This window comes from Cynocephalus volans, chromosome 15 (genome assembly GCF_027409185.1).
Source record: "Cynocephalus volans isolate mCynVol1 chromosome 15, mCynVol1.pri, whole genome shotgun sequence".
Lineage (NCBI taxonomy): Eukaryota > Metazoa > Chordata > Mammalia > Dermoptera > Cynocephalidae > Cynocephalus > Cynocephalus volans.
The window spans coordinates 68,828,171-68,851,995 of record NC_084474.1 but is presented as its reverse complement, the minus strand read 5'-3'; the positions used below and the strand labels follow the sequence as shown (position 1 = coordinate 68,851,995).

The following is a 23,825-nucleotide window of genomic DNA, read 5'->3' as shown; positions in this document are numbered from 1 at the left end:
AAGAAAAAAAATGAAATTCTGCCATTTACAGCAACTTGGATGAAATTCGAGAAAATTATGTTAGGTGAAACATGCTAGTCACAGAAAGAGAAATACCACATGTCCTCACTTATAAGTGGGAGGAAAGGGAAGGGAAGGGAAGGGAAAAAAAGGGAAGGGAAAAAAAGGGAAGGGAAAGGAAGAAAGAGAAAGAAGGAAAGAAAAAGGAAAGAAAGAAAAGAAATCACAATAACAGGCTGAACTTTCAGAAGGAGAGAACAGAACTGTGGTTACTAAATGTAGGAAAGGGGGGGGGCAGGGGAGATAGCAGGAAATTTGTTAATGGATGCAAACACTGTGTCTTGTAATCAATATGCTAATTATCCTGATTTGATCATCATATATTGTATACGGGTATTGATAGTCCTCTCTGCAGACAACAAACATGTATAATCAATTATGTTTCAATATAAAAACAAAACAAAACTTTAATTCATTACGATAAAAAAATATTTAAGCTGTTCTTTAGAATGCAAATAATAACTAATGGTTGGATACTAAAGCTGGTCCATAAAGATATTTATAATCTTTAATGTAATGGAAAATGCATACTAATAATCTAACTCAACTAAACCAGTGTTTTCCAAATACTTTGGGCAGCACATCTGATACTTTTAGTTAATGAGACAATAAACAAATTTAGGTTTCCTAGTCTCTGACCATCCCTATTCCTTTCCCTCCCTGTAGCCTAGGAATCAAAAATTCTGAAATTGGTGAAAAATAATCAACTACTATTTATAACTTAACATCTATGGGGATAACATATTCAGATTTTACTAAAACCTCCGAACAGGTCTCCTCTTTCTCTTGTTAGTGAATTCTCTGACTTTTTACCATGGATTTCCTGAATCCTCTTTTCTCTCTTCTCAGGCCAAACAGGAACTGGAATTTCAGCCATGCCCTGACAGATGTGTGATTAAGGTAGATATTTCTGACCATATTTCACAAGCTTTCAAAGGAATTATCGGCACTATTTTTGAGAAAGAGAAAATTAAATTATAACAATATTTATCAATGAATTTGTTACTAAAAATATCCTGTTTCTATATTCAAGCTTGACTTATTAAACTTGAGTGCCTTTGTGCCTGCACGTATGTGGCTTGGTTGCATTTCAGAGGGTAGACTTGATGGAGGAAGAACCAAATTCTGTATTTATTGGCCAAGCAGAAACATGTCATGTATCATAGGCTTGTTTTCTTGGTATTTATTAAGAAGACAGGTTTATCCAGAGCCATTTGAAATTATTTTAGATCTTTTTCATAGTGACATAAGTGATCTTAGCAGCAGGACTTGCTGATAAGGACTTACAGGATGATATCCAGTAAGTTGTACAAACAATAGTTTTATTCAATCTGCTTTTGTGAAACCAAGTCCTCTCTGTTTGTTATTTCCTGCCATTTTTCTTCACTACTAATTTATCCCCTAACCTTATATTTGCTTCTACTTGTTCATATTTATCTTGACATTCTTGTTATACTTTAAATTAAAGTACTCCCACATTCTTCCAATCTCCAAACTAATAGACGTGATTTCTATAAGCTTTCTTTCTCCATGTTAACTGTTTCTTCACTTTAAGGCTTTTGTTTACTTGTTTTTTGCTGCTTACTGCTCCTTACATTCTATTTTTTATCCCCTATAACATAAAATTATTTATCCCCCCCCAGCTTTATTGAGGTATAATTGGTGTACAACAGCAGCACATAGTTAGTATATACAATTTGATGAGTTTGGACCTATGTAAATATATATAAGTTTGTTGTGAATATTGAATAAAGTAATACATGTACAATTCATGACATGGAGTAAGTATACTTTAAAGATCAGCTGTTATTATTGCCTTTGTTATCATTATAAATAATACATTTGGAAGTAGTCTCAATCTTAGAATTCTTAATATTCTTTAATTCAAAGTGACACTGAAAATTCAGATATTACAACGACCAGGGTAATAAGCATGTCCATCACCTCCAAATGTTTCCTTCTGTCTCTTATTAATTTTTTTTATGTGGAAAGAACACTTAACATGAGATCTACTCTCTTACAAAAATTATTAATTGCATAATACCTTATTGTTAACTATAGGCACTACATGTGTACAGCGGACCTTTGGAATTTATAAATATAACTTTATAACATGGAGCAACAAATCTTCCCACCTTCTTCCTTCCATCCCCTGGTAACCACCACTCTACTGCCTACTTTTATATGTGTAAGTATTTCAGACATTTCATATACAAATAATCATACAGTATAATATTATTTTTAAAAGTCATTTATTTTTTTGTTAAATGAACTATATTGTATACTAGCACAATTTTAACATCAAACATTATATTGTTTCCACTTTAAAAATTAATTGATTTTACTTGAAATACTTTTATTTTGTGGATGCTATGTGAATTAACATGACATTTAACATTAAATTGCTTATCTCCACCCTCATTATTCAGAAAAAATTTAGCTTTTCAGAATTCTCAAACAAGCTTTCATATTTTAAAATTTGTGACTTTGAGATTTGTTTACTGCTTTAATAATTTTCAAATTTAATTTTCACATGTCATCGGAAGAAATCATCTCTGGACTCAAATACGTATATATTTCAAAGATAGAGAAAAGTATATTCTACAAGCTATTCAAATGTAACTTTCTGAGTCTATGAACTAAACCAATTTAAAAGATGCTTCATTGGCAATATTAAAATATTATGTGCGCAGACTGTTTCTCAGTATCAAACATATGGTTTTGGAAAATTTTAAAGAGCATTCTATAAATAATCCTTTTGTTAAATATTCAGTAAATATATAGAAATTTACAATGGATGGAGAGTTTTGACCTTAGGTTGCAGAACATCTCCCTGCCTCATTTATGATATGTGAAAAAAATAATATTGCTTGCATTGTAAGTTTGTTATGAATATTGAGTGGAATAATACATGTACAATTCATGACATATAGTAAGTATTCTTTAAATATCAGCTATTATTATTGCCTCTGTTATTGTTATTATTTATTGATATGGTCTAAAGCCTCTAGAAGAAACACATACTGTTTTTGTGAGCAGAAACCATACGTTTAGAACTAGTCTCAACCTTAGAATTCTTGACATTCTTTAATTCAAAGTGACATTGAAAATTCAGATCTCTCTAATCTACTTAAGACCAAATGGATCTGTACCTTTTTTTTAAAGAAACAAAAACAAGTTCCCACTCAATATGTCATTTTATGCATGCAAATTTTTTGATAAACATATTCAATAGTTTGGAACTAAAGAACTGAGAAGTATATTATGTCCATTACAACCCATCCTCAACACATAAGATACAACAAACTCATAAACACTAGTGAAATGGTAGTTATAAAACCAAAATCAAGCATCACCTTGTTAAAGATTTCTTGAGCCAGTTTAATGCTTTGAATACACTATTCAGACTTGAGTTAACTGTTCACTTCTTTTCAAAACTGGTAACATCAATTATATGTCTTGATATTCTTTTATTTATTCAATAAATGTAAATGCATATTATATGTCGGTCATGCTCTACAATCTGGGGATTCAATATTTAACAACTCAAGACTTCATGAAGTTCATAATTATAATGCTGTCCCTTCTCCAGGCTACCTATTCCTCACTACATTGAAATGCATTTTTAGAGAGGAACTAATGACCTGGTGGACTCCACATTAATGCATCTTTTTATTAAGCACAGAGAAGTCTAGTCTAGAGCTATGACCTTTAACTTCTGTCAGAAAGATGGCAGAATTAATTATAGAGCACATCATTTGGGCTCTTATTAGCTATAGCTACTCAGTGTAAGTCTATACCCTCAATATTATTCACCTATTAAAACTAATACAGCTATGCCAATTGATGTGGGTTAAGTAAGAAATTTCCACACTGAGTGAGAAAGCAAGATACAAAAATGTATACTTGATCTAATTTCATTAACTTTGGGGTGGGGGACGCAATTGAAAAGAATGTAGTTAATTAAAATTTTTAATTTATTGTATATTATTATCCTTCTTTCTTTCCTTCTTTCCTTCCTTCCTTCCTTTCTTCCTTCCTTCCTTCCTTCCTTTTATTTTTCCTTTATCTGGAATTCCTTCCTTCCTCTCTGTATTAGTCCATTTTGTGTTGCTATAACAGAATTACACGAGACTGGGTAATTTATAAAGAACAGAGGTTTATTTGGCTTACGATTCTGGGACAGTTGCATCTGGCACAGGCCTCGGGCTTCTACTCATGGTGGAAAGTGGCAGGCAGCTGGGGGGTACAAGCAGATCACATGGTGAGAGGAAGCAAGAGAGAGAGAGAAGGTGACAGCGTCTTTTAAACAATCAGTTCTGCTGGGAACTAACAAAGCAAGAACTCGCTCACTACCCCTCTTCCCCCAGAGAGAGCATTAGTCCATTCATGAGGGATCCACCCCCATGACTCCATCAGTTTCCAACACTGCCACATTGGGGATCAGATTTCCACACAAGTTTTGGTGGGGACAACACATCCAAACTCTATCACTCTCTTTCAAAATTATTTCTGAGCATACTTATGTAAACTTTTATTTACTTATCTTTTAGCCTCGAAATTCAATTCTATTTATTTCTTCCCAGAGAGCTCTTTTTATGTATTTAATGTGTCTTCTTTATTTGTAATGTACTTATGAGTGTTGATATTTTTGTACATACGAGTTTAAATTTACATAAATTGAGTCTGTTATTTCTAGGAAATTTAATAATAGAATTCTCCAAGAATTTTAATATATTAATCATTGAACTCTTGAATTTTTTTGGTAAGTTTATTTTAAGACAGTTCATAGTTTGGGACTACTCTGATAGAATATTATTTTAATATATGTTTAATTTCATTGTTATAGAGAAGCACTATTGATTTTTTTAGGTTGATTTTAAACATCAAGCTTCTTGAGCTCATTCTAGAAAGCAGATAAATAATCACATTTTTTAAATAATATTTTTATAATTTGCCTTTCAATTCTTACAGCTTTTTTCATTTTTGTTTCCTTTAGATCATGTGTACAACTAGCACAATGATAAATACGAGTACACATACTGAGAACACTTGTCCTGTTCCCAATATTAAAACTATTTCTCTTGTATCACCTATAATGCTTCCTTTAGATTTTTATTACAGAACTTTAATCAAGTTAAATAAATTTTCTTTTATTTTTGTATGATATGAATTTAATTATAGATAGATAGTAAACCTTAGTAAATACTTTTCTGCATCAGTAGAGGTAATGATTTTTTTTTATTTAATTGATGAATCTATTTATATATTTACCAAAATATATTAACTTATTAGAATTTTGTAATATCCTACATTTTATTGTCAACAAAAACCAAATTCAAACAAAGGTATAAATAGATTAAAATGAATAGCTGAGAGATATATCAAATAATATTTTTAAAAAGGGCTAGCAATTATATTATTAGACAAAATAGAATTAAGGCAAATATAATTATTATTTACATGTAATTAATTTAGAGAAAATTCAAAAAGAGCATGCAACTATTACAAATGTTCCCTTTATGGTAAATCACATTGCTGTTCAATATTTTCATTTTCTTTCCACATAAGAAGATTATATATCTCTTCTCCATTGATTTCAGTCTTGACTGGTACTTGATTTGGCCAAAAACAAATGGAAGCAGAAGTGGAAGTGATTCTACTGTTTCTTATCAGAAATTCTAAGAAATTCTTTCTGTACCTTTTGCTGTAAAATCAGAAATGTCCCAAATCAAGGTTGTTACTTCAGTCTGGATCTCAAAGTGAGGAGGATATGGAACAGACCTGCAAATAGTATGCAAATAGGACCTTTCATATTGCTTTAAGTCTCAAGTCTTGGTGTTATATTTTCCTGCAGCCTTACTTAGATTTAGCTGACTGAAACAGTTAAATATTAAGCAACACCTAATGAAATTGTAAAGAAAACTTATATTAATAAAAATTGTCACTGGTGATTTTAATTAACCATCCTCAATGGGGATAAAGTTATAGTGAAATAGTAAAGTGTTTACTTCAGGCACAAGTTAAAGGAGTAGAAATAAAACTCAGTAATCAAGACGCATAATATGTTCATGTAAAATTTTAAATTCAAGATTGATGAAAAAATCTATGATGAACAAAATATTAAAATTTTACACAAAGAGAAGATCAGTCACAATGCTATGACAAGTGATACTGGAGCTTGAGGCAAAATGTAAAAAAATCAGTAATGCTGACCTTATTTTTCTAATCACATTTAAACATTATTTATCTTGAAGAATGATTTTCTTTGACCCCTAAATTTTGTGCCCGAGGAAAGTGTTGAAGCCTTGCTTTTCAGAATCTGATAAATAGATAAAAATAAATAGCAATATGGGAGATCCAAAAATATATTTGATAAGCTTGAAATGTTAGATATGGAGCATCCAATAGCCAGCAAAGAAAGAATACATATACTTTATTTTATCTCAGAAAAAATATTTATACATATAGGACATATCATTATGAAGGAAACCCACCCTAATGCAATACTGCCAAAAATTAAATATAAAAGGATATTAAAAAAACAGGGTTAGAAAATAATAATATATTTACTAAAAGATATTACAGAAAGTAAAATGGCATTTACTTTCATTTCCTCTTCCTCTTAATACCCCACTCAAAAACAAAAATACACAAGAGTACTCAAAACCAAAACAAATAAAAAAATAGCTTTAATTCTTTTAAAAGTTGGTTTTCCCAAACTTTTAAAAGCAATTATTCTGATACATGCTATAACAGAAATTATAAAATAATATAAAATCTGCTCGGTTACTTTTATGAGAGCTGTGTGGTATTTAGCCAATACTAGACCAGTGAAATAAGTAAATAAATAATCTACAGATAAATAAGTAGATCAATTTATAAATAGTAAATAGATCAAATTATACATATATATTTACTAATAAGCATAAGTGCAAAAAAACTTTAACAAATTAAATCATATGGTGCATTGAAAAAATAAAATATCAGCCATCAAGCAATGTGTGTCTATGTCCTTTTTGTAATCAATACTCCTAATGAGTAAAAACCTATACAATCTAGAAAAATTACAGAATTTGTCTTAAGCAGTGGAAAATCTATCAGAACTATGAGAATTTGAAGAGCTAAAATGGGAGAGAAGCCAAGAGAGGTGAGGTAGACATTTGAGACTGTTTTCTTTTACAGATAATTACTGATTCCAAACATGAAAGGAACAACTGAAAGACCTAGAAGCTAAAGAGAGCTTCTGGGGAATCTCACAGGGGTCAAGAGAGACATACATGATGGTCCAGTGTCTTGCAGTAATGATCAAAGTCAGAAAACAATAGTATCATACTGTCAAAAAGTGAAAAAAAAATCATTACTCTAGATTACTATATTAATAGAATAACCATTAGAGAATAAACTGAGGTTTGCCCGCAAATTTGATGGAAAACCTAGTACTGTGCTAACCCTCCTCCTATAAACAACCGTAAAACTACACAAAATATATGAGTCAAATATTTTTAGGCAGTAGACATAGGCAGTATAGTAATACTGTGATCTTTGAGAAAAGGAAAATTCATAAAATGAGCACTAAAATTGGACTCTGCATGAGAATGATTTTTCCAAACACAATGCAGGAATTTTGAGTTCAACCAAAGAACAATGGTCCTTAGGTGATAAGAGAAGATAATAGAATTAAGGCAGCTGAGTTGTTATAATCTATGGAGTAGGACACTGGAGAGGTATAAGTTGTGCAGAATTGAAGTGGCCAGAAGTTAACCTATGAGCTCTTGGCTGCAAACCAGGCTGGAGATGTCAAAGGTGAGAATGCCTCATGCTTACAGGGGAGTATCTGCTATGAGCTGGAAAAAGTAACAGAGCTTCTGGAGTTTAAGCAATGATGGATTATGCTAGAGTTCCAGCTTAAACATGAATATAAGACCTCTTGGATACCTCTGTAAGACCCTAGGTATAATATGTTATAATCAGCAGACAAGGACTTCAGACTACCTGCTACAGAATTAAAAGAAACTGTGTTCAAAAACTTAAAAGAAAATATAATCTTAGGGAATGAGAAGGATCTTAGGGAATGAGAATCTTAGGGAATTCTCAACAGAAAAACAGAAACTATAAAAATGAAGCAAATAAAACGTTGTGAACTGAAATGTAAAATATCTGATATGAAAATTTTACTTGATGCTTTTAACAGCAAACAAAAGACAGTAAAATTAAAAGTTAGGAAACATGAAGACAGATTAATACAAGGAATAGGAAGAAAAAATTAAAAAGGAATAAAAGAGTTTGGGGTATATATGGAACAATGTCAAATAGTGAAATGTGTAGCTGGAGTCCCATGAGAGAAGAAGTAATGAAAATTGAACAGAATGAACGTTTAAAAAAAAAAATAGTTAAGATTTTCCAAATTTGGATTTAAAAAAAAAAATCAAGCAGAGATCCAAGTAGCTTAGAAAATTCCAGGCAGGAAAAATATAAAGAGAAACAAATTTAGCCACATTACCACATCATTTCCAAATTGCTGAAAGAAAAACAAAATTCTGAAATTAGCCAGGGAATATGGGTAACAGGATAGAAATGATGGATGACTTCTAATTTGCAAAATAAAATGGTTATTGTAAGGCAATGGCAGAATATTTTTGAAGAGCTGATGGGGTAAAAAATTTTAAATATTGAGAATTTTAAAAGATGCAAAAATTTCTTTTAAACTGAGTTGAAATGAAGACATTTTTGGATAAATAAATTTGGAAAAATGTATTACCATCAGCACTGAGCTACAAGTAATGATAAAGGTAGTTTTTCAAGAACAAGAGAAATGATGCCAAATGAACCAAACATATACAGGAAAAAATGAAAAGCAATTTGAAATGAAAAACAGAATTGTAAATATAAAAATAACTGTTTTTAATCTCATAATTTTCTTAAAATGAAACTATCCCTTTTAAGTCAAAAGTAATACTATTATAAGGTGGGAATTTAAGATATATGTAGACGAAAGAGATATAAAAATGATAGCACAAATAATAGAGCACTGGTAAATGGAATTATACTGCTTTAAGTTCATCAGATATATGAAGTGTGCAGAGTGAAGTACAAAGCACGGGAAAAGACAGTGAAAAGCGGGGAACTGGCAATTAAAAGTATTAAATCTAAACTGTAAAGTGAGAAGTGGGAAGTAGGAAGCAGTTTGCGTGAAGTGTTGATTGTGAAGTGTAAACTGTGAACAAGTGTTAAAATAATGACTCTAGTAGACTTTTGTAATCTAAGAAAGCATATTTTTAGCTCTAGAGAAACTAAATATAATAACAATAATAATCAAAATTTTAAACAGAGGCTTAGACAAGAAGCAATCATACACAATGACTTCTCTGTCCATTTCTGTCTCTAAGGTAAAAATAAATACCTAACAAAATATTTGAAATAAATGCATGATAATTGATTGTAAGAGAGCGACTTCCTAAAAGACTGGTCGATAAAATTTCTAATGGAAAAAATCAGAGAATCAATCTCATGTCTGTATAGATGAAGAAAAGAATTATTAGGCTTGCATTTCTAGAGGTAATTTTCTTCGTGCTATAAACAAAATAAAATGAAGCAAAAATAGCCAACAAACTCTTAAGTTCCATGCAGCAATATAAAACAAACACAAATGTAGATAAATAATACGAGTAATTTAAATAAATTATTTCATAAAACCATTACTTCATTAGTCTCTGGAAACACATGTGAAGAATGAACATAAGTTATTCACAGCTTCTATGCATGTAAGCATTTTTGAATAATTAAAAAGCAGTCAATCAAAGCCTTCATTTATTCTAAAATTTCTGTACATCTTCAGTGATAATAAGGCTGTTAATTATAGTATGCATATGCAACAGAGACATATTTTAGTTGAAAAATTTATTTTTCAAAATATGATAATATGACACCTAAAGCATTATTAGATGTTGCAGTGTCATCTCTTATAAGGAAAACTGATTATGAAGAACATCAGGTATTTTGCTGCATTTTAATACTTGGGCTCACATAAAGATTTTATCTTTAGAAGGTGTCTCCTTTAAATGCTTCTCCAATGATTACAAAGTCACTCATTTAATGAACACATAATAACTGCTTATGAAATGAATAATGATAAACATAACTCCTCAGGATGGTTAAAAGGGCCTTCATGGTTTAGCCTCTACTCATTTGCAATATAATAGAGCAGAAAAAAAACAAGATCTGCCTTTAGACATAACCCTGCTATGGGTTTGAAATTCCAGCTCTCCTTCTCCTAGCTTTGTTAGCTTTGTTAAGTTACACAATTTATCTCTTTCTCTGTTTATCTTTCTCATTAAATAGCTATGGGATTTGATACACCATGTAACCATTCTAAGCATGAGACTGGCCCATAGGTGATTTCCAGAATTATAATCCTCCTGGCATTTCACATACCCAGGCAAAATATATCTAATTATAAGCAGTTTTCTCTACATGCAGAGTTGTTTTCAACTATGTATCTTTGTAGGTGCTGTTTTCCTTTGCCACACAAAATATTAATGCTTTCACCATCTGATGAATTTCTATTTATTTTTAAATGTTCAGATATTTCCTCTTTATTGAATCTTCTTTAATATGCATTTTAAAAACACCCTGCTTTTAAAACCATTTTATATTCTCCCTTTAGGTTCTTATTTATTTACAGTCATCTCTCTTCTTCTGCATGTTAGCTCCTTGAGCAGAGCAGGAAAAACTGTTTCCCATTTATATCTCCCTACCAAAAAAATTCTTCCTAGATCTTGCACTCCCCTCCAGCCACACCTCCGTTCACATCCTTCCCCGCATAACACTATTTCATTCCATTGCCACAACACTCAGTCCTTATTCACCACTTCCTACTTTTTCTACACCCTCTAATCAAATCATTGGCAATGTCATTAATGACCTCCATGGCATTACAAACACTAATGAAAATTTTGCAGTCTTGCAACCTGTCAACAGTATTTGCCACAGTTGATAAGCTTCTCCTTTAATAACTTCCATTCTGCTTCTGGAGGCACGACAGCCTCTTAAGGTTTCCTCCTGTCTACACTGGCTGCTACTCCTCATTCTTCTTTGCTGATCCATCTACTTCATTTTTATGTCAGCACTGGTCATTCCTATCTACAGTTCCTTTCAAGCAGATTTTCTACAATACTAAATCTTTAAATACAATCTATCTATATATTGATGACACTCAAATTCACACCTCCAGAACTATATGTTACAGGGCCAAGTCAGCATATCCACTTGGCTGTATAATAGGAATTTACACTTAATTTATGTACAAAACTGAAATCTGAATTTTGCTGCAAGCCACATCCAGTCTTTTTATTTAGGTTTTCAAGATTGTATGACTCATCTGTTTATCTCACACCACGGCAATTCCTCTTGGCTTTCAAAGCTCTTCCCAAATTCAAGCCTATCTCCTCTCTTCTACCCCCCCCCCAAAAAAATCCTCATATAAGCCCTCAGCCTCTCTCTTCTAAAATATTTCAATAGGTCTCTAACATGCATCTCTGTGTTTATTTTTCCAGTCTTCCTCCTCTTTAGTTTTAACATGATAACCAGAGTTATCCCTTAAAAACATGAATAATATCTAGCCACTAGCTACAATTAATTATCCAGTGGCTTTACCCCACACTAAAATAAAATCCACAGTTCTTACTAAGGCCTACGATACCTGTGAAATTTATTCCAGCATTCTTCAACTTAAAGTGGAATTCTTTTGAAATTACAGTGAGACTTCCCAAGGGGTACAGAAACAGAGTAGTTTTAGTGGAATAAATTTCAGATCCCTACTTCTCTTCACATTTTTTCCTATTATTTTCTGCCTGAGCAAAGTTACTGGGCTGCTTCTCCTCTTCTGACATCATTTTCTCGATCTTCTTTCTCTTGCTTTACAAAGGAGATTCTGCTTCTATCACTTGAAGAAGAGATTTTCTCACTGATTTAACAAACTTCTGGGGCGTACAGACAGGAATTCTGAAAACAAAACAAGACAAAAACAAAAAACCTCATTTAACAAGACATTGAGTTGGGCTCTTGTCAGTCTCTGGAATAGATGTTTTTTGTGTATGTGTGTGTGTGCAGGGGTGAGTGTATAGTTAAGTTACTAGATAGATATAGATATAGGTAGGTAGGTAGATAGTTAAAGAGAAAAAGTGACATTGAAATTGACATATTTTGTTCTGTGTTGGAATAATCTGATTTCAGATAGATTGTAATGGGATAGGGGTAATAACTACTTTATAACAGCTTACCTCTTTAGGTACCTGACCATTTTCACAGAATACTTTACTCCTTAGAGAAGGTTTTAAAAGCAAATTAGATAAGTCATAGGTAAATAACATTAAGGGAACAACCCATTTTCTTCATCCAAGCAAAAACTCATGAAAAGCGTGCAAGGTACAGATCTCCCTTCAAGAAGGAACTTTTGCCCCGCTGTGGGGAGGGAGGTCAGCAAACAACTTCTGCCTGAGATTTCTTTAAGGATGTGCCTCAGCTACCGAGAGATACTTCATCCAAAGTCATGAACTTTCTCAGGTAGCCCTCATCTGGTGATCGAGTCAGATGGAAGTATAAAGTCAGCCATTGCTGCAAGACACAGGATATGGTGACAGGCAAACATCTTCTCGGGAGCTTCCTGCTGAGTAGGCCAAGGATTATCAGGCATACACTAGAGTTTGACTCCTGTCTTTGCCTGATCCTGCTTACTCTCACTTTCTTTCATAGATGTTGTTCTGAAATTAATATTTTGCAGCCTAAACATCATCTCAGAATCTTCTTCTGGAGATCCCAAGCTGTAAGAGATGTTAATAGGACTGGTCTGAGAAAACGTGATTTTGGAGCTACATACTCATTATCCAGATTAAATGAGGATTTTATCACTAAATGTAGTTAGAATAAAAACTTCCCCCAAGACTCGAATTGTTACTTGTGTGATTGAAGGTGAATTAGAATGAAAAATGAGAAATGAACTATGTTGTATCAAGAATTTGAGATATAAGGAGGATATAATAGGTGCAAGCATTCTGGAAATAAGCATCTTTAGTAGATAGATAATTAACAGTGAAGGGGAGTAATGGGATATTGACGGCCAGCTGTGAAACCCTGAAGTCCTCTTTGGCAAGATATAAAGAAGACCTCATCTTAGATATTGGGACAGTGGAGAAAACATGCACCAAGCCCAGGACTTAACTGTCATAGTGTATGACATGAAAAAAAAAACAGTTAAACACACAATCCAAGTAAATATAACATGCCAAGGTGAAGGACCTGGTTGCAGATTGTGTTGAACTTTTTGAAACTTATCAAGAGCTACTGCTCCCAAGGGGTGAAGGACAGGGATTAGTACCCCCTTTCAGGATGTAAAAGTTGTAAGGGTGCTGATTCTAATCATGTATCTATTTGAATCACCAATTATCAGGGAGATGCTGGCATAATTGTACAGTATACCTCATACTCAACAAGTAGCTGTCATGCATGAGATAAGGTTTTTTTTCTTGGTGCTAGAGCATATTAATATGCATCAGATGTATGGTAAGCATCCTTTGATTTGACAAAGACGTTCTTTTATATCACAATCATTTAAAAAATCAGAAAAGAGTTTGTATTTTTATGTAATCAATTACATTTATACTTTTGCCTATGGCTATGTTAATTCTCTTGCCCTCTATAAAAGTGTATCTTGAGCATATCTGGGCCATCTTCATATTTTACAGAACATTACGTTGACTCATTATCATGATGTCATAATTTCCCAAGGGCTTGGTGAGCAAGAAGTAGGTAACACAACAGAGGCCTTGGTAAGACAAATGTGTTCCAGACGGTGAGGGGTATAACCTATAAAGATTTAGGGGCCTGCTACATTTATTCGAATTTTGGTGTTCAGTGGTCAGGGGTATGCCATGACATGTCCATCAAAGTAAAAGATGAATTATTGTAACCTGAATTTCCTATCATAAAAATAAATCTAAATTCTTGATAGGCTTTTTTGGGTTCTGGAGAGAACAAAGTCCACCCCTAAATATAGTGCTTCAGACTTATACTGGATGGTGCAAATGAGCACCAGTTTTGAATGTAGCCTGGAGCAGTAATGATTCTTGTCAGTGTTTTGGATCCTTGGTAAATAATATATTGTTGGGTGGCAGCTACCTTCCTGGCACAGATGGTTGCTACACCTAATGACGACTGCTTGTTCCCTTCTTTGTTTTTCACACATGCTCAGGATGGCGCCTGGAGGTTGTAAAGGGGGAGTGACTATGGTGTCAGGTAAAACCTCACCCCATTTACGGGGCTTAGCATCTTGGGGCAGAGAGCCTTCTGGGCTCGTGGACACTTCATGATCTTTACTATAAGCATAGGCAGGAGCCATGCATGCATGCATGACCTGTAGAGTGATTGGCTTGTTAGGTGGTGACCCCCACCAGAATCCCCCACCCATTTAGCCCATTTATGCATAAATATGTAGGCTTTGAGTTGAATAAATGGAACTGCTTGACAGAACCCCCACTGCGTCTGAGTGCTCCTTTGCGAGCCCGGTTGGGGCCGGTGGCTGCACTTACCTATCTCCTGGGCTCTCCCGCCCCGCTCCCTCCCGCACAGGGAGGAGGAGGCAGGGGGTCATCTTCCACCTCATTCGAGCCGAGCACGGTTTAGCTAGTTGTCAGGGCACCGGCGCGGATGCCAACTCCCCCCACCCCGACAATATGTGGCAGATTCTACAGTGTTAGATATATCAGTGGTGAGAAAAGATGACATGTAGAGTTTGTAGAAAGACTCAGTGGGAGAATCACAACACAAGGCCCTGGGTTTCTGGAGGAAGGTCACGCCATTGAATGCACAGAATTATGACTTTTGAAAAACAACTAATTTCTGGTGTGCTACTGGCCCTTATAGAGGTAGAATGCCTTACTGAAGACAAATACCTGTGCAGCTGACACTGTTTATCCTGTGTTAAGTTCTGCAAAATCCACTAAATCATAGCATAGGCAGGCTCAGCCATAATCAAATGAAAAATAGATGTAGTAATTCCATCATGAAGCACAAGTAGAACTAGGTATGAGCAGGAGACCTAGGCTCTCAAGGTACCTAGCACAGTTGTGCCAGGGCCCTTCCTTCAGCTTAAGGAGAAAGAAAAGCCCACATTTGGCTCATGGATGAGTTAGCTTGATGTGTCTGTGAAAGCCAAAATATGGATGGCAGCTGCATTACTGTGTAACATGTTGGGGGGCCTTAAAAAAAAGTGAGAACAGAAGTTCTCCCAATGGATGGGGTTTCAGGAAGTATACCTGATATTCATTTTAAGCAAAAAAAAAAAAAAAAAAAGTGAAGTGAGATTTAAATGTATGAGCTCATGAAGAATAGTGAATGGCTAGCCAACAAGTCAGGTGCCTAGAAGATGGAAAAATTGTTACTAAGGAGGTCTGGGATAGAGTCATAAAGAGGGACATATGGGAGTAAATATACAGTGTGAATGAAATTGTATTATAAGTTAACACCCACCAGAGAGCATTTACCAAAGAAAAGGCAGTAAAAATCCAAGTAGACAAAATAGTAGGCTGACAGCCAGCCTTAGTAATTAGCAATTCTAGTTCTGGCATAGTGGGCATATACATTAAGTAGCCCTAGTAACAGAAGGGGAGGCCATGCATGAACTCAACAGCATGGACTGCCACTTATGAAATTATCTATAGTTATTGGTGCTACTGAGTGTTCAACCTGAGGGTTCTTTAGTGAGTTTTGAGTACTGTGTAGAATTTTGCATCTAGCCCAAGTGGCAGCCTGCCTGTGCTAATTGGAGTGTTTTATTTCATGAACGCACTCTATCCCAGTGTACGAAACATACTTCTCTCCGTGACTGTGGCAGCTCCCACTGGCTCCCCAACTTTGACACAAAGTGCTCCCGTGCCTCTGGGAGTGGGAGGAGCCAAGAGAAGGAAAAGCCTCTGTCTTTAGCACCCTTGAAAAGAGATGTACCCGCCTGTCACAGACTGCTTTCAGATGGGCCTGGGCATGCGCTGGCGGCACTGGTCAGTGACTCCACTGTTTGCTGCACATAGGACAAGAAGCAGAACCAACCTTGCAAGTTAGTGGGATCAGCTGGAACTTGGGTGTCACCTTTTCTTAGGTGCTACAGAGATCCTCTTTCCTCAACCTGCCAGCCCCTCTCACAAAAACAACAACAACAACAAAACTAACTAACTCTTTGTCCTCATTATGGCACCATTTCTCAAGCAGATCAACTGAACACTTGGGGATAATTTGACTTCATTAGGCTCCTTCCATTATGAAAGGCTCAGTGATTTGTTCTCATAAGAAATGTTTGATCCACCACTGTGGTCTCTTACATAACCTTGCATCAGACTGAGGGATCTGCTTAACATGAATGAGGTGAGAGTGGGCCCATGACAATGATATTGACCAGTCCTGTTACTTACCACACTGGAGCAGCTGCTATTGTAATAGAGTTGAGACTGCCTGCTAAAGGGACAGCCAGAGTCCTAGCACAGAGACACTACAATTCAAGGATGAGAAACCATCCTCTAGGAAGCAGTGTATAATCAAATCAAAGGCATTTACATTATGCTCTGCCCAATATATGAATAAAACATGGGTTCACATTGTATTAGTCATGGTTCTCTACCGAGTGCGCCACTGGCTCGGCCCTAGTCATGGTTCTCTAAAGAGACAAAACCAACAGGATATAGATAGATAGATAGGTAGGTAGATAGATAGATAGATGAAGGGGGATTTATTAGGAGAATTGGCTCACATGATTATAGAGGCTGAGGAGCCCCACAACAGGCCCTCTGCAAGCTGGAGACCTAGCCAAGCCAGAAGCCAGAAGCCATAGCTCAGTCCAAGTCTTAAGGCCTCAGAACCAGGGAAGCTGATGATGTCACTCTCAGCCTGAGGCCAAAGGCTGAAGAGCCCAGGGAGCCACTGCTGTAAGTCCTGGAGTTTGAAGGTTGGAGAGCCTGGACTTCTGACGTCTAAGCACAAGGAGAAGAAGGGTGTCCAAGCTTCAGGAGAGAGGGAGAAAAAAAAATATGTGCCTTTGCTCTGCTTTTTTGTTTTCTCTGGGTACCCAGTATTTTATATGGTGCCCATCCACATTAAGGGTGGATCTTTCCCCCTCAGTCCACTGCTTCACATGCCACTCTCCTCTGGAAACACCTTCACAGACACTCCCAGAAAATAATGTTTTACCAGTTCTCTAGGTATTTTTTAATCCAGCCAAGTTGACACCTAACATCAACCATCACACAGAAACTAAGGGATGAAAGTTTAAGAGGAGCACCAACTACCATTACTCTGAACGACTCAACAAGGAGCATTTTGCTTCCCATCCCACAACCCTTGACTATACAGATTAGAGCTTCTGGTCTCCAAATGAACTTTGCCAGGGTCCATAGCAAAAATCCCATTGATTTATGAGATATAGTTGTTGCCTGAGAACTTTGGGATCCTTATGCATAGGGACCAGCAGGCAAGTAGTCATGATGTTGGCAGAGAAAACTGACACTGATCCTCAGGAGGCTGCTGTTATACGATGGAAAGAAAAATGTATGTGTTGTTTCCAGGTGTTTCCCTTGGATGCTTCTGAGTATTCCCTTATCCAACTGTGACTGTAAATGAACAGATTTAGCAAACTCAGCCGTAGATGTACATAGTAACCCAAGGCTCAACTCCTCAGCTAGTGGTAGCTGGGGGTAAGTAGAATCTAGAATGAAAAATGGGGAGAGTTTAATGATGAATATTAATTGTGGTCATGAAAAAAAAAAAAAAACTACAGGGGTGAACATCACAGTTTTTCTCACTAAAGTACCTCTTTTCATTTTCTTCTCAGGATGAAAGGGACACCAGAATCTTGCAGGAGCTGCTACCCATTTTTGGAGAGATGGCTATGACAAATACAAAAAGCAGACTTCGGTAGACACAGAGGTGCACCTCTCAATTCCCAGTTCAGAGAAGTACTTGGTAACTAGTTGTTGAAAATGAAGTAGTGGACAGTCTCCTACAGGGCTGCTTCAGACTTTTGAGGTCTGTTTCATCTCAGGAGAGCTGCCTCATTTAAGGCCAGGGTGAGATAGCTTTCATCCTCTGAGCAAGGGGGTACCAAGGTGAAACCTTTGATACCAGGTGGAACACTGAAGAGACTTTATTATTATACTTTTAATCCATAGCTGCTCACTAGTGAGTGAGTGAGACTTTGTTGGACCTGCACTGCAGTTTGACTTCTCACTCTGTCCAATTCTGATCCCCCTTCCTTTTATAGGTGTTGATCCCTAATAAATTTCTAACACCAGAGCCTACATCACATAAGTGCTTTGGGAGAATCCAAATTCTATTGATCTGTCTGAAAATTTGAACTCAGAATTGTGATGTTTGTCACAAGGATCAACATTAACACATTAATTTGAATTAAAAAATAAAGCTCAGGCATTTTGTTACTGGAATTTTGGTGATTCCTTGATCCTTTTGGCCGATGCAGCAAAGAATTAGAGATCAGCTATATGAAAACAAAGCAAAGTAAAGTTTATAGAAGTGCTTTCCAAGGGAAAAATGGGCCAAGTTAAGGGACACAATGCAGCAGAATGATGTTGGGCTTAGGTATTTATTTGATTAAAGTTTGGGGCAGTTCTAAGATGTTTCATTGCAACGGGTATGTTTACATCACTTGATTAGCACTTGCAGGCCATGTGACTGTTTTCTTTCTGTGCGTGTTCTTACCCATGATGCATGCAGAAAAACCCACAAGGAAGGGGACAAAAACCGCAATGCTAATTTTATTATAATGAGATTACAATGAGGCAAAAGTCAGTGAAAGGGCGGACTGCTACAGGCTGCACAGGCGCTAGAAACTGAATTAATCTGTCTTGGTTCCAGTTCCTTGCTATCAGGATGTGGGGATCCCAAACCTAACTGCGAAATGGGTGGGTTGAAGCTCCAGGGTGGTCCTTGGGTGGAGTTAGGATGTCTGCAGAGCCATTGCCCCACCCCTTGTTGCTCATGTCTGACTTCCTACTTAACAATTTTGGTGATTGATAATGAGGATAACTTTCCTCGTAAATTAAAGCAATTGATTACAAAACGAAATCTTATCCATCTCTATTATTCACTTGAACATGTTTTTCCAAAAATTATATTTATAAAAATAAAAAATTATAATATATATGTAGATGATAAAACATATGTATTTCTACCAACAAATTATCTTCCTCAATTGATATCTAAATTAATTTTTTAAAAATCACTATCATTTCATAAGAGGTACATTTCCAATAAAATTTTATATTTTTAGTACATTTTACAAGAATTTATATTTATACTGTCTTGATCAAATATGTATTCTTATTACTTTTAATTACATATTAAACTTTAAAAATAACATTTAAGCCTAAATTTTAAAAAGTAAAAAATAAATTTTGACACATCAGTAAGTCACAAGACACAATGGGAGGTTTTTTTTCCCCTTATTATGGTCACTATTTCACAGAAAAGAGAAGAAACAACTCAAGTATAAGGAATACAGATTAATTTAATTTAGATTTTCGATAAAGAGAAAAATTAACATATCATGCATCTACCATACTTTCAAAATTAGCATCCAAGTGCATAAAAAGAAAAAAAAAAACACAAAGGGTTTATTAGATTTCTGTAATAATCATACAAGTGTGAAGAGGAGATTAAAAATGTAGAACAAACACATAAATGTCTTCTAAAAGTCTAAATATCAAACGCTTGAGTAATTTTATTGCATCTCTTTAAACACACATTGCTTTATTTTAACTAACAAAAATACTCATGCCTACTAAGTTTTGGAAATGGTGTATAAAATATTTTTCTTATTTTAAAAGTTAAAAAAAATTAACAACCCTAATTTTGGTTTCAGAAAGTAGGAATTATCCATCTTATTTTGCAGAAGAAATTAGATTAACTGGAGTAGTTCTCATTATGTGTTCCCTTTGGGTACTGTAACAAAAATTTCAGGAACAGTTTGTTTTGATAACTGTGGGCATAAATATGGTCTCTTTCCATGTGGAGGGATAAAATATGGATCAAATCTGGCATTTGAGTGTAAATTCCTCAGTCTTTCACTGAGGGGAGCTAAATATATGCAAAATTACATCAGAAATACAATAAAAACAATATAAGTAGTTGCTGAAGGGAAGCTGAATGAAGGGATAATGAGAAACTATTAGGAACAATGGAACTGAATGAAATGATGCTGTGGTGCTTAAACTGCCCTTGATGTCAGAGAGTTCAGATAAGTTACTTGAGCAGAGCTACATATGAAATAACTGAAGCAGCATGAACTACATTAATAAATGCTAAAGGGAAACTTAATAATGAGAAATACAGTTTTTAGTTTGGTTAATTAGGTGAGAATTCCAAGAGTAGATTAGTTTTTAGAACAGTTTTGCAGCAGAACAAAGGGGAAAAAAATCAGAGTTAAAAATATAAAGTAGGTTGTTTTTATTAGTTCCTTAAGGCCAGGGCAAAGAAGTTTATGATTCTTAGCACTGCAACCAACATAGCAGTATTAAGCAATACTGAGACCAAACGTAATTCTTTTATCCATGTTAAACAACACTGGAAACAGATGTAATTTCCCTACCCCCATGATAAAACCATATTGAAAACAGGGTAATATGGTTTAACTTTTGTTTGGAGAAGTAATTTCCTCCTGTAAAATAAGATAGCAAACCAACTAAACTAGCTTATTTATCAAGATTTCTTGATATCATATTTTCTCATCAAGATTTCTTCAAGACCCACACCTGGCTGGGCCCATCAATCTAAAGTTATTATGCCCCAAACTGTGTCCAATCCCAACAAGTTTTTTCTTGCAAATGACACCATAAAATCACACCGCATTACACATAAAAACCTGACATGTTGACAAGGCGGTGATTTCCATTACACTCAAAGGTATTAAAACTCAGTTTTGCTTGCTCAACAGGTTTTTCCAGTTGTCTTGTGGAGAATGGACAGTTGACAATTCTGGACCAGGTAAATTATCTTGTTAATAATTGTTGACAAACTCACTGTATTATAAAAACAAAATTAAAATAATGACAAAACAAATCACATAATTTCCTATGTAATCTGTCAGATTGCTCAATACTTACTTAACAGCTTATCAAGACATAAAAATTTACTTGAAACTACAAATAATGCAAAAAGAGGGTTTTTCTTCCATATATGTATGCTCTCTAGGGAATGAGAAAAATTAATATAGGAGGACAAAGAAAGAATATGAAACAATGAAATAAACAATATAAACCCTTATAGATATGGCTGCTTATAGGTTGAAAGACTTCTAAGACTACTACCATAGTTTTATTCTCCTTGAATGCTAACACACATAAATAATATTTATTGCTTAAAAGATAGTACATTTTGTTTTGTATTTTGCAATGATAGAAAAGACTCTATGAAGAAATAACATTTAGTGTGATAAAAGGAACACAACACTGAGTGGTACTATGTACTACTTATAACCTGTTGCTTGTAGTTTCAGGAATTTAGATTACCCTCCTCATATACTGCCCTAAATATAAGGAAATAAACACCTTAATCAGAAAAAGCGGTGAGATTCCACCATGGTTTACCATGGCTAGGACCAAAAAGTGCAGAAGGTGGTGGTGCTACCCGTAACCTCATCTTCAGATACCTTCAAAATAGATCCTGTATTCAGGTGTGGCTCTATGTGCAAGTGAATATGTGGATAGAGGGCCGTACCACTGGATTTGATGAGTATATGAACCTCATATTAGATGATGCAGAACATTTTCATTCTAAAACATAGTCAAGGAAACAACTGATTGGATCATGCTGAAAAGAGGTAATATTACTCTACTGCAAAGTGTTTCCAACTAGAAATGATGAACGAAATGAAAAATTGTTGAGAAGGCAATACAGTTTGTTTTTTTAGGTATCCTTTTTCAGGAGTATAGTTCTAAAATATTTTTTCCTATTGTTTTGATTACCCTCGTGTTATTACCAGATGAAATAAATGCTGTGAGACTGTGGGATTGTTTTTATTTTTTTTAAAAAAAGGTAGTATTAGAACCCTAATAATAGTCATCCACATTGATTCACAGCATAAATACTCTTCACATTTTTATATTTTTACATTTTCAAATTGCTGATTTTTATATTTTTTCATATATTAAATATGTATAATCAGGTCGTTTGCTCTGCTTTTAATGCAGGAGAAACAATAGTAGCCAAACCAAGCTAAACTTTGGTAAACCCCATTCTGGCACAAGACAAGAAAATCAGTTGAGGAACTGAAACTTCACTCAGGCCGCAGTCTTCCTATTTTATTCCACTCTAATAAGCAGAAGGTGCCAGATCCTACTTTATCACTCTAATATTAAAGGCACCCAGGTAATTCTGTCTGGGCATGATTTTCTCTATATGACTTGGTGATTCTGTCCATCTTCTGACTTGTTTCAATTCAATTTCCTCTGTTTGAGCATCTGAGCTATTTAGTTAAATATCATAGTATTTCCTGGGAAAATGTATTAGAACTCATAAACTCCTAGTGAGCCGATGGGTGGGTAAATTGTTCATTTGTTCAATAGTTGTTTTCTGGATATTGAGAAACAGGCATGATACTAAGGATCAGATTATGGAAGTTTAAAGTGAATATTCACTTTAGTTGTTTCTTTCCACAGGGGTTATGAGTATGAAAAGCATACAGAATTTCAGTACATTGAAGAAACTTTGATGAGCTGATCACTCACTGAATTGTTAATGCTTTTTATTTTCTCCTTGAGAAAATATTCTAAATGCTAAGTACCAGCCATTCTAACTCTCTGCTTCCTATCTGAAACTTTGTTCTCATTTATTTATTTTTATACACTGAATGTTCTTAGTGTATAATGTATGCCAAATACATCTTAGACAGATGAAATAAAAACATGAAATACCAAGGTCCTGGCTTTACGTTTCTTGCTGTATGACAGACTAGATCTCGAGTGGGGAAGGGAAAAGTGAGTAGAGGGTAGGAACACTTTTTGAGTGGTCATGGATTGTTAGTGTCCACAAAAATTATGCAAAAAGTTAATATAAACATCTTCTTTACAAAACAACTTAAATCTAGGATTCAAAGAATTTCCACAAATAACATTTCAATAAACTTAAATAAAAAGACACTAAGAACTATAAAGAACAACGTAAGTGATTTCCATAAATATAATAATCACCAAGGGTAGGGCCCACTAAGGAGGGCAGAACTCTGCAAGAATACATCCTAAGGATAATATTATACCTTAAATAGATCAGTGTTCTCAGGGACTGAAAACTCAGTGCAAATCTGTTCAACTTCTGATTACAGTAAGGTGATCTAGTATTGCTACTGCCAATAGCCTGGGTGACTGATATATGCAAATGTAAATCTTTTGTGGACAAGTAGCGTATCATCTGGATATTATGCCTGCTTTGTTTGTTGTGTATACAGCCTACGTGGGTGAGGGGACAAAACAAGCCACGTACTTGTCTAGTTTTGGGGGGCTCCTGATGAGATGAAGATTCTGTACTTCTTTGGTATCCATATGTAAAGCTACATAGATGTAGAATTAGATCAAAACCTGATTGTGCCTGATGAGTCCAGTGGCAATCTTAAACCCCAAAGTAGAGCTGTGTTGTTGGTGTTTTTGTAGCAGACTAGACACAGATGAAGCTAAAATTAGTGAACTGGAAGATAGATATGAAAAAAAAAAAGAAAA

General features: G+C 34.9%; 1 pseudogene; it reads left to right on the top strand.

Moving 5' to 3' along the window:
* The first annotated feature begins 17,746 nt into the window (after positions 1-17,746).
* On the top strand, positions 17,747-21,969 carry LOC134363707 (small nuclear ribonucleoprotein E-like; annotated as a pseudogene).
* The last annotated feature ends 1,856 nt before the right edge of the window (positions 21,970-23,825 follow it).